Source organism: Vulpes lagopus, chromosome 4, assembly GCF_018345385.1.
Source record: "Vulpes lagopus strain Blue_001 chromosome 4, ASM1834538v1, whole genome shotgun sequence".
In the NCBI taxonomy this organism is placed as follows: Eukaryota; Metazoa; Chordata; class Mammalia; order Carnivora; family Canidae; genus Vulpes; species Vulpes lagopus.
The window spans coordinates 84,055,113-84,064,943 of NC_054827.1; positions in this window are offsets into that span (position 1 = coordinate 84,055,113).

The following is a 9,831-nucleotide window of genomic DNA, read 5'->3' on the forward strand; positions in this document are numbered from 1 at the left end:
TTTAATGTGAGTTAATCTTGGTAATGATGGGAAGAAATTAGGGTCCTAAAATAAATTTCTAAGTCTGCAAGATGCCCCTGAGCTTGGCAAATGAATGAGTGGACACGTATGTAACTTGTGCCAGTGGAACGTAGAAGAGCCCACAAGTCTTAAAAGCAGACCAACTTTTTGACTTGACTGAAACATTTCCTGATCGGTCTGGTCAATGCAACGCATTTCAACTGTTCTCCAACTATCTCTGTCACCTCACACGCCACGAACAACACACAGTTTTGTGCCCCGGTGCAGTAATATTTTGAAGTAACAGTTTCCGTCCTTCCTTCCAAGTACTGAGTTTGTTCACTTGCACCCCGAGGCCTTCTCCCCCCACCCTCAAGTGTTCAGAGGCAGACACAGGTCACCTACACAGAGCCAAAAAAGAGATCCACGATACCCAACTCTTCAACAACACTCTGGCCTAAAAGAGCTGAGAGCCTCAGATGAATGCCTGCAGAGGTGTTTGCAGCTCCCCTGGGTCAGAAGAAATGATGCAGGAGAGGGGGTCAAGAAAACCAGGAGGACTGGTCTGGGCCTGTGCCAGGAAGAACTGATGCCATCCATCTCCAGGGTTCAGCCCACTGCCTCGCATCGACCGTCCCTGGGGTTTGCACCCCAAGACCCTGCCTGCCCACCCACCCACCCCTGAGCAGATGTGTACAGCTTGCGGCAGACGGAAGGCCCGGCCCTGCCACGCTCTCTCTCAGGATGCACATGTGGTGAGATAAAGCCAATGGCAACAGAAATGGCCTATTAACCACCTACTAATAAGGGCGGCTCAGAATGTGACAGATAGAGGCACTGACGGTGAATGACACCCACCTGGAATTGTAGGATACAGGACAAGCTTTGTCTTTCTTTACAAATTCAATCAAGCCAGGGTTTTCTGCTTTTAAATGCTATGCCCATCGGACACACTCACCTCAAGCTTGTATTTCCTCTTTTCCCTTCATTTGTCTCAGCTGCTCTCACATTCCTGCTGCCCTTGGCGTGGGCCATTACTTTTTCCAAGCTTCTTTTTTTTTTTTTTAATTTTTATTTATTTATGATAGTCACAGAGAGATAGAGAGAGGCAGAGACACAGGCAGAGGGAGAAGCAGGCTCCATGCACCGGGAGCCCGACGTGGGATTCGATCCCGGGTCTCCAGGATCGCGCCCTGGGCCAAAGGCAGGCGCCAAACCGCTGCGCCACCCAGGGATCCCTTTTTCCAAGCTTCTAAGAACCATCTCCAGACTCCCAGGTGCTTGTCAGAGTCACTCCTGTGCCACATGGTGAAAAACTACCTCTTACCCTACTTTGAATTCTATTCCCCTGATCCAGCACCCTTAGAATCTGGTCCAATCCATGGACTCCCAGCCTCCGGTGGCACATGTTGGCCAAGTCCCACAGCTTCTTCAAAGTACAGTGGCTTTCCTCCCTTAGGGGGCCTGGCACTTTCTGGCCGGGTTATATTGTGAGTCAGCTCTACCGACCCAGCTGCTTGCTGGTAGCAGAGGTGGGTTGTGTCCTAAATGGGGTGCTGGTGGCCTCCCAGGGCAGAGGCCTGCACGTCACCTTTAGAACGAGGGCCGAGCACTGGCCCATTACGGGGAGGAGTGGGTCCTTTCTGCAGACTCAGAGGGTTCACAGATCCAAGGTGCCTCAGTGCACCGAACACCAGTGCCAGGGTCCCATACTTTCCCCCCGGCAGCCCACACCCTGAGACAGAGACTTGCTGGGGATGGGATTTCCACGTTGCTTCTCCGCAGCTTAGCTACTCTTCCAGTTAAGTCCTGAGCCCGATCCTTAGCTTTCCCTGCCTCGCAGGAACAGAAGGTTGAGTTGCTTCACATGCGTCCGAGACCACCTGCGGACTCACACTTTGCCTTTAGGTGGTGATTAATCACCCCCAGCTTCTCTTGGTCTTTCGCTAATGTACCAGGGTCACTAGCAGGAGTTACCCCTGTTCCACAGCCTTGATGATGATTATTTTTCCCTGGATCTCTGGAACTTTTGAGATATTGTACACATGAGTGCATTTCCTTCCCCCCAAATCCGTAGCAATTCACCGCTGGGGAGTCTTCACAATTGCAATACCCCCATCAGCCAAGGGCTCTCCAATCTCTCCCTGTGAGCGGAGAGGTGGGGTTTTACCCCCAGCCAGCAGCCCAGCATTCAGGGCCAATATTTTATTTTAGAGTCCGTTTCTGTGGCTTAGTGCTGGCAGCAACTGTCTCAGGTCTACTTCTAGAACCATCCAGATTCTAAGGGGCAGATCTGCATGCAGGAAGTTGGGAGAGCGGTGCTCTCAGAATCACAAAGCGAGGGGGTGCCCCAGGAGCAGAGCCAGCAGAGGGAACTGTTCCACTGTGAGGCGTGTGCTCAGAGGCCTTGGCCCACCCCCAGGCACTCACTAGCTAGCATGCACTTCCCTGAGTTAATGCTGGTCCTGAACTAAGAAAGGCGCAAGGTCCCTATGTCCTTGAACTGACCAGGCCTTGGGTGCAGGCTGCTCCAAGGAGCCCCCAGCAGGGACCAACTCCAAGGGAAGGCTTCAGATGGGAGTTTTCCACAATGTGCCCATTCCCTGGGAGCACGAGCGCCTCTCCAAATCGGGTTCTGTCCACCCTGCCTGCAACCATTAGTATCATTTGTCTCCAATGGCATGCTGGGCCCACGACTTAAGAGGCAGCGTCACCTTTGCAGGTTTCCACGTGAGGCAGAGCCAGCTTCCCAGACATGGAAGGGGGGTCACTGTGCAAGGAAGCCCTGTGGGGACCACGCTCAGTGTCATTCAAACTGTACAAATGCTCCCTTCCCAGTCCTCCTCATGGTTTCCTCCTCCCCAACCACAGACAAGAGATCCAGCAGGCTTCAAGTTTAACTTCCTCCATCATTGGCAAGTCTCTGGTCTTCTTTCAACCCTGACAACCCTGTAGTAACAAAAGATAAATTATTCTAAAATAATCCTGATCCTCTGACCATACCTTGAGCCAATATTTTAAAATTCCAGCTCTTTTTTTTTTTTTTTTTTTTTTCCTTTGTAGCCTTGCAGAGCACTTGGGAGCAGCCAGGCTGCAGCAGCACTCCTGCTAGAAGGGACTCTGGGTCGGTGCCGCAGTATGGAGGGGGCACGTCTGCACCATCGCTATTTACCAGAAACAATCTGTCCAAAAGAGGCTTTCTATGGCTTCCATAGCTAATTTACCTTCATTTGTTATCTGATAGGTCAAATGACTGCTTTTCAAGATTTTGATGTACATTGGCCTTGTCAATAAAATGTTTGTTTTTAACAGCTCTTTTGTTATGCATTCTGTTCCAATAAAAATCTAAAGCTATGGAAGTGCACAAATAACATCATAGAATGATAATTATGGAAATAAACATTTTACGCAGTTTCCCTATAGACATTAAAAAGGAACTTACTTTTTTTTTCACATATAGACCTTTTTTTTAAGTGTTGAGAGCAGGGAAACTTTGTGAATGCAAAGCGAATTTTAAACTAATATTGGTGACAACCTCATGATAGTATAGGACTACTGCTGAGCCAAAGGCTGGAGAAATGGGATTAAGGTTGGCAGAGATACAAAGCAAACATGTTCAAGCAATTCAAGCCTGGACTTAGAAAGAAAAAAGAATTAAAATCATATATATATATATATATATATATATATATATATATATATACCTAGATGCATTGATTTAATTTCATTTTAAAAATTACTATTTGGATTATTTGTATCTGTTAGCTCATGTCATGTTTAAAAAGTGTTCAGGCATCCCATGCCACACACCAAATGCTAATTAACATCCTTTCGAACTAGCATTGACAGCATCTCTGGCTTTAGAGGAAAGTTTTCTAAATAAGCAACTAGGGTTCTTCTAACATACAGGGCAATACACTGCTGATACTAAGTTTGTTAGGAAAAGGTGGTAATATTTTGAACTATATAATATCCTATAATTTTATGTGACTAAGTTTCTCCACAATTTAAAATAACTCTGTTTTTGGATAAATAGTGCTTAAATACAACTTTAAGTTGTGATTTCATACTTAAGAGAAACCTTTGGGAAGAATTAAATTGCTGATTGGTAACATTTCTGGACAAAATATTTTTAGCTAACAATGTATATGCAAAGGGTATGTAAGGCTTTAGAAATCATAGTAGAGTACCAGCATCCAAAATGATTTGGTTATGACAACTTGACAAATTGAAATAAGAAATTGCTTTCTAAATAATAACCGTCATAACTTACCATATAAGAAGTAGGATAAAAAAAAAAGAAGTAAGATAAAGATACTTTAAACCCCCAGGTAAAATTACTTTTCGAAGAATCTAGACACAATTTCAAGTGAGTTATCAAAAAATGAAAACAAATGGAAAAGCACAGTTGCAAATAACTTCTAGCTATTGCTTAATTCTGCAAAGGTCCTAAACACAATACGTATATTAACATTCTGATTAACATTTTAACATCTTAAAACTGTGTTTAAAGGGGTGAAGAACAGATGTCAAACACTTGCACATATTTTTATTCTTCTATTATTTGCATATGACTCCGATGGCCATAAAAAGAGCTGTCTTAGAGTGGCTGCACCAGTTCACATTCCCACCAACAGTGTAAGAGGGTTCCCTTTTCTCCGCATCCTCTCCAACATTTGTTGTTTCCTGCCTTGTTAATTTTCCCCATTCTCACTGGTGTGAGGTGGTATCTCATTGTGGTTTTGATTTGTATTTCCCTGATGGCAAGTGATGCAGAGCATTTTCTCATGTGCATGTTGGAGGGGAATGGGTGACGGGCACTGAGGTGGACACTTGACGGGATGAGCACTGGGTGTTTTTCTGTATGTTGGTAAATTAAACACCAATAAAAGTTAAAAAAAAAAAAAAAAGAGCTGTCTTAGCAACTACACAAAGCCTTGGAGGTACCCAGCTGACTACCTCAACTGTCTTCGTGAGCAAGGATGAGATGTGCAGCACGCAACATAACATTTTAAATTGAGCATCAGGAGTACCTAAATTGAACGGCTGTTTGGTATGTGCACGCTTCAACCACGTCTCTGTGCATTATTCCCAACGCACAACCACTCCGCATCTCTTCATTTGCCTCCATGCTCTCATCTCTAACCCTAGTCCATTGCACAAATGCTTTCCCTACATAAAGACACTTCTCCCTTTAACAGAAATTCCACTGTGGGTGGTTAAGATCTTTTTCTCAAGCCACTACCCAAGCAAGTATCTACAGCCCATAGATAGATCTACCTAAGTGAGGTTCAAACAAGTGCACTTCTAGCAAATTCTCTGCTCTGTGACTGTACCTGTAATATGTGATTATGCATCCTCCCGCCTGCAAATCCCTAGTGTTTCTTGATTTAAACCTTTACATTGCAGCATGCCTAGCCAAAATCATCAATGGTAACAATGGGAAGAAAGAAGGCCTGTGTCACTAAGAAAGATAGAGGGTAGATATTAGTTAGTGGGGAAAACAAAACAAAACAAAAACAAAAACAAAAAACAGCGTATGCATTTTCTTTTCTTTCCTTTTTTTCCTCACGGAAAAAGGGCCTTTGGGCAGCCCGGGGTGGCTCAGTGGTTTAGCGTCGCCTTCAGCCCAGGGTGTGATCCTGGAGACCCGGGATCAAGTCCCACGTCGGGCTCCCTGCGTGGAGCCTGCTTCTCCCTCTGCCTGTGTCTCTGCCTCTCTCTCTCTCTCTCTGTGTGTGTGTGTGTGTGTGTCTCTTGTGAATAAATAAATAAAATCTTAAAAAAAAGGGGGGGCCTAAGTCCTTTTATCTGATTTAAAGCCATTTTCAGAGCAAAAATCTTTCCCATAGTTACTCTGCCCACCATATTTAATTCAAATATATTATCTCAGCACCTCCTTAAAAATACTGAAGTTCTGCAAACTAAAACAAGGAATCACATGTGGCCCTTTAACCTGAAACAGCCAAACGTAGCCTCTTCCATAAGCCAATTCTCAGATACTTGCAACATTATCCTCAGGTTCTGATATATACAGTAAATTAAAAGCCCATTTAGTGACTTTATTTGACATCTGAACTGTCTCTAAGCCGCCTTAGGCAAAGGATACAAATGTCTGGTTCTTTCAAGGAGAGCCATAACTTACAAACAACTTCACAATGTTTAGTCTTACATTCTTTGGTCTATAGGCCCTGCCATCAGTAATGTGTTTATCAGTGAAAATACTGGGTAGGCCTGTTTGCCAAGGCACTAAAGATGTGCTCAGAATAAAGTGTCCACGAACGTGCTATTAAAATGCAAAAGAATTATGTGAAAGTCACCTTTTCAAAAATAGTCATTTTGCTTCTGACCTTTACAAGGGAATAATAGAGTTTCATTTGGAACATAATTGCATGACCTAAACCATGTGCAGTCTGCACAATGCGCCTCACAAAACCCAAGATGCTTCTTGATAAAATAAGCTGGAAGTTCCCAGTTTAAATAAGCAAACTGAGAAGCCTTTAAGGGTCTATATTCATGGATGCCTTTTAAAGTGCTCATAGTATTAAATAGTGTTCACAGCAGCTTTGTCTCCCTTCCCTTTTGACAGATTTGGATCCTTTTTCATAGCTCAGGGACCTGTCCCCTAGCTCTCCCTCAGACCTGAGCCTTTCTAGGGCTCAGATGCTGGATCACTCAGTTCCCAAATGGTGTCTTTGTCCTCATTCTCTGCCTCCTCATCTCCCACACCCTGGAAGTTCTTGGCACTGAGCAGAGGTCCATTTTCTTTAGATGGGCGTACGTATAAGGACACACACATGCAGGAGTCTACCTGAAATCCCGAGTCATTCACCTGGAATGGTTCACCTAACTTACCAGCCACAGATCCCACACCTGCTAATTCACCTCAGGCCTCAGATACACCCAAACTAACCATGCTTCTATTCCTGCCAAAAAAGTTCATTCCCACTTGTTCTGTCTGTAAAAATTCCCCAAAGCCTTTCAAGATACATTTTTTAAAAAAGATTTTATCTTTAAGTAATCTCTACACCCAATGTGAGGCTTGAACTTACAATCCCAAAATCAAGAGTTGCCTGCCCTACTGAGCCAGCCAGGCATCCCTCAAGATGCATTTGAACATCACCTATTTCAACAGATCTATCCTCACTCTCTCAGAAAGATACAGAAACATCCAGAAAAAAAAAAGAAAGAAAGAAAGAAAGAAAACCTTCTCAGTTTTTTTTTTCCTCCCTAACTCCTCATATATCCATATATAATGATTCTGCACTGTTGTGATGGTGGTGTTGTGGTGCTTCTTCTTCTTTTCTTTTTTAAATATACATCTGCCTTTCTGTTATATTAGAAAGTCCTGGAGAGCAAGAGTCCAAATTCTCTTTTGTGTCACCATGCATCCTTATTGTTTGAAACCATCATTTTAATTGAAATGTCTATGCTTAGGCCTAAACAGGGAGTTAATCTTCTCAATTGATAATGAATAAGGAAGAAATATTTCGGCTTGGATATCTGCAATGCCTGGAAAGAGTTATTAGTGTATAAAAATAATATAAATGCAATGACAGAAGTAGGAACAAAACCGAAATAAATGGAATTAAGTATTTAAATAAACCATTAAAGTCCTATATATTTTGACTAATTTTGGATGGATATTTGGGATTTTACTAATACACATGATCCTTTTCCAACAAAGTGCACATGAACACATAAATACAAACAGCTAAATGGACAGATAGACACACACACACACACACCTTTAAGATAGTTTTAAAAAATATTTTATTTTTATTTATTTTAGAGAGAGTGTGCATGCACAAGGAGGGGCAGAGGAGGAGGAAGGGGGAGAGAGAATCTGCAAGACTCCCACTGAGTGCAGAGCCTGGGTCAGGGCTCCATCTAACTACCTGAGATTGTAACTACCTGGGCCAAAACCTAGTGTTGGATGCTTAACTGACTGAGCCACCAGGAGCCCCTAAGATAGTCTTAAAGGGTCTTTTCCCCTTGAATCATCTGTGGATTCCAGTGGTGAGCTTTTTCATAGTATCCTCAGGCCACAGATTAAGAACATTGAGCCTTTGAAAATGATGTGGGAGGGTGGAACCCAAAAGACAACAAGCAAAGAGCAAGCTTTAGGAGAAAGTGAAAGAAAACTCCAAGGAAGACAGGCAAAGTCCCCTTGGACCACTCTAGCTCAGAGTTTTGCCTCAACGTTTATCTGAATTGCAAGTTGCATCTGTCTTATAATTACATCTAGCTGCTGAAGGAGTATGGATTTGATGTTATTGTTTTTGATTCCATAAGAAACAAAAAGATCCCACTGACTAAAGGCCTCTATCCTTTTTACCTCTGGAGGTGAGAGCTGAGATCTAGAGGAGCAAGTGATTCTTGGGAGAAACAGAGAAGGGGGTGGGGGTAGGCCCCAGGAAGGGACAAGGCAGATGGCTTGGAGAGAAGAGGGATGGGGTGGTAGGCTTATTTTCACCATTTAAATCCAAGTTCAGAGAAGCTGTGCAGTCCTCAAATCTTCTTAGTAGAAATAGGATTGAAAGGGAGCAAGTAAACAAGATGGAATATGGAAAAGAAAAACAAACAAACTTAGTAAATGAGATGCAGAAAAATGTTAAAATTACATGAAAAGCTTACAAAAGAAACTACCACTTCGGGGAAGGATGACATGTTAGCAGTTAGAAATAAAAATATGCCTTGTCTACAGACTAGAGAACCACTGCAGGAGTAGGATGATTTGATTCTCATCACCGTAAGTCAGCAGGCCCCAGGGTCTCTTCTTGGTCCCATCTAGCTTGCAAGGAGACCTAATTTCCTCCCAGAGACTTCTGAAGATTCTGTTTTATTTTCCCCTTCTAACAACATAAACAATAACGAGATATGATCATTTATTTAGCACTCACACTGGGCCATGCAGTGAGCAGAGAGCTTTCCATAAATACGATTTTACTTCATCCTTGTGTCTATTCTATGAGGCAGGTGCTGTTACTACCCTAGTTTGTAGATGGAAAAAAAAAAGGAAGCTCAGAAAAATGTTAACTCTCTTAAAGTCACACAACTGATAAATGCAAAAGGATTTCTTCTTCCAACATTCATTTTCCTGGGAGGCAGTTGTAGACCTTAATTAACCAGTTAGCTAGTTAGACCGAGACATGGAGTCTGGAGTGTAAAATGATTTTTAAAAAAAAAATTTAATTTATTTATTCATGAGAGACACACAGAGAGAGAGAGAGAGAGAGAGGCAGAGACACAGGCAGAGGCAGAGGCAGAGGGAGAAGCAGGCTCCATGCAGGGAACCCGACGTGGGACTCAATCCTGGGTCTCCAGGATCACACCCAAGGCTGAAGGCAGTGCTAAACCACTGATCCACCCAGCCTGCCCTGATTTTTCTAACACTATGGCAGACAAAGAAAGCACAGTCCAGCGACCAAAAGAAATTTCCAATTAGCTCTGATTCTTTATAAGAGCAATGCTTCCTAAAATCTCATTTCTTCCCTATTTCCTTACTGACCCACAGCTTCTCTGATCCTTTCTCCCACTAACTACCCTAAAAACCTCCTTCCCCACTCTAGCCATTCTCTCTGTGTCCCCTCTTCTTCTCTTCTCTTGCCCAGATTTCTTATGTTCTCCCAATTTTAAATCACAAAAGCCAATTATGCAGGACTGTGCAAATAGGACAAACCTGTCATGGCTGGCCACTCCCCATTGCCCCAGGTGCCCTTGGGGAGCCGCCAAACTCTACCACCAGCCAGGGGCTGTGCACAGGAGACCAGAAGGACTCTCCTCAAAAGAAAAAGGGAAAGAAAACCCCAAACAGGGCAAAGCCAGGTC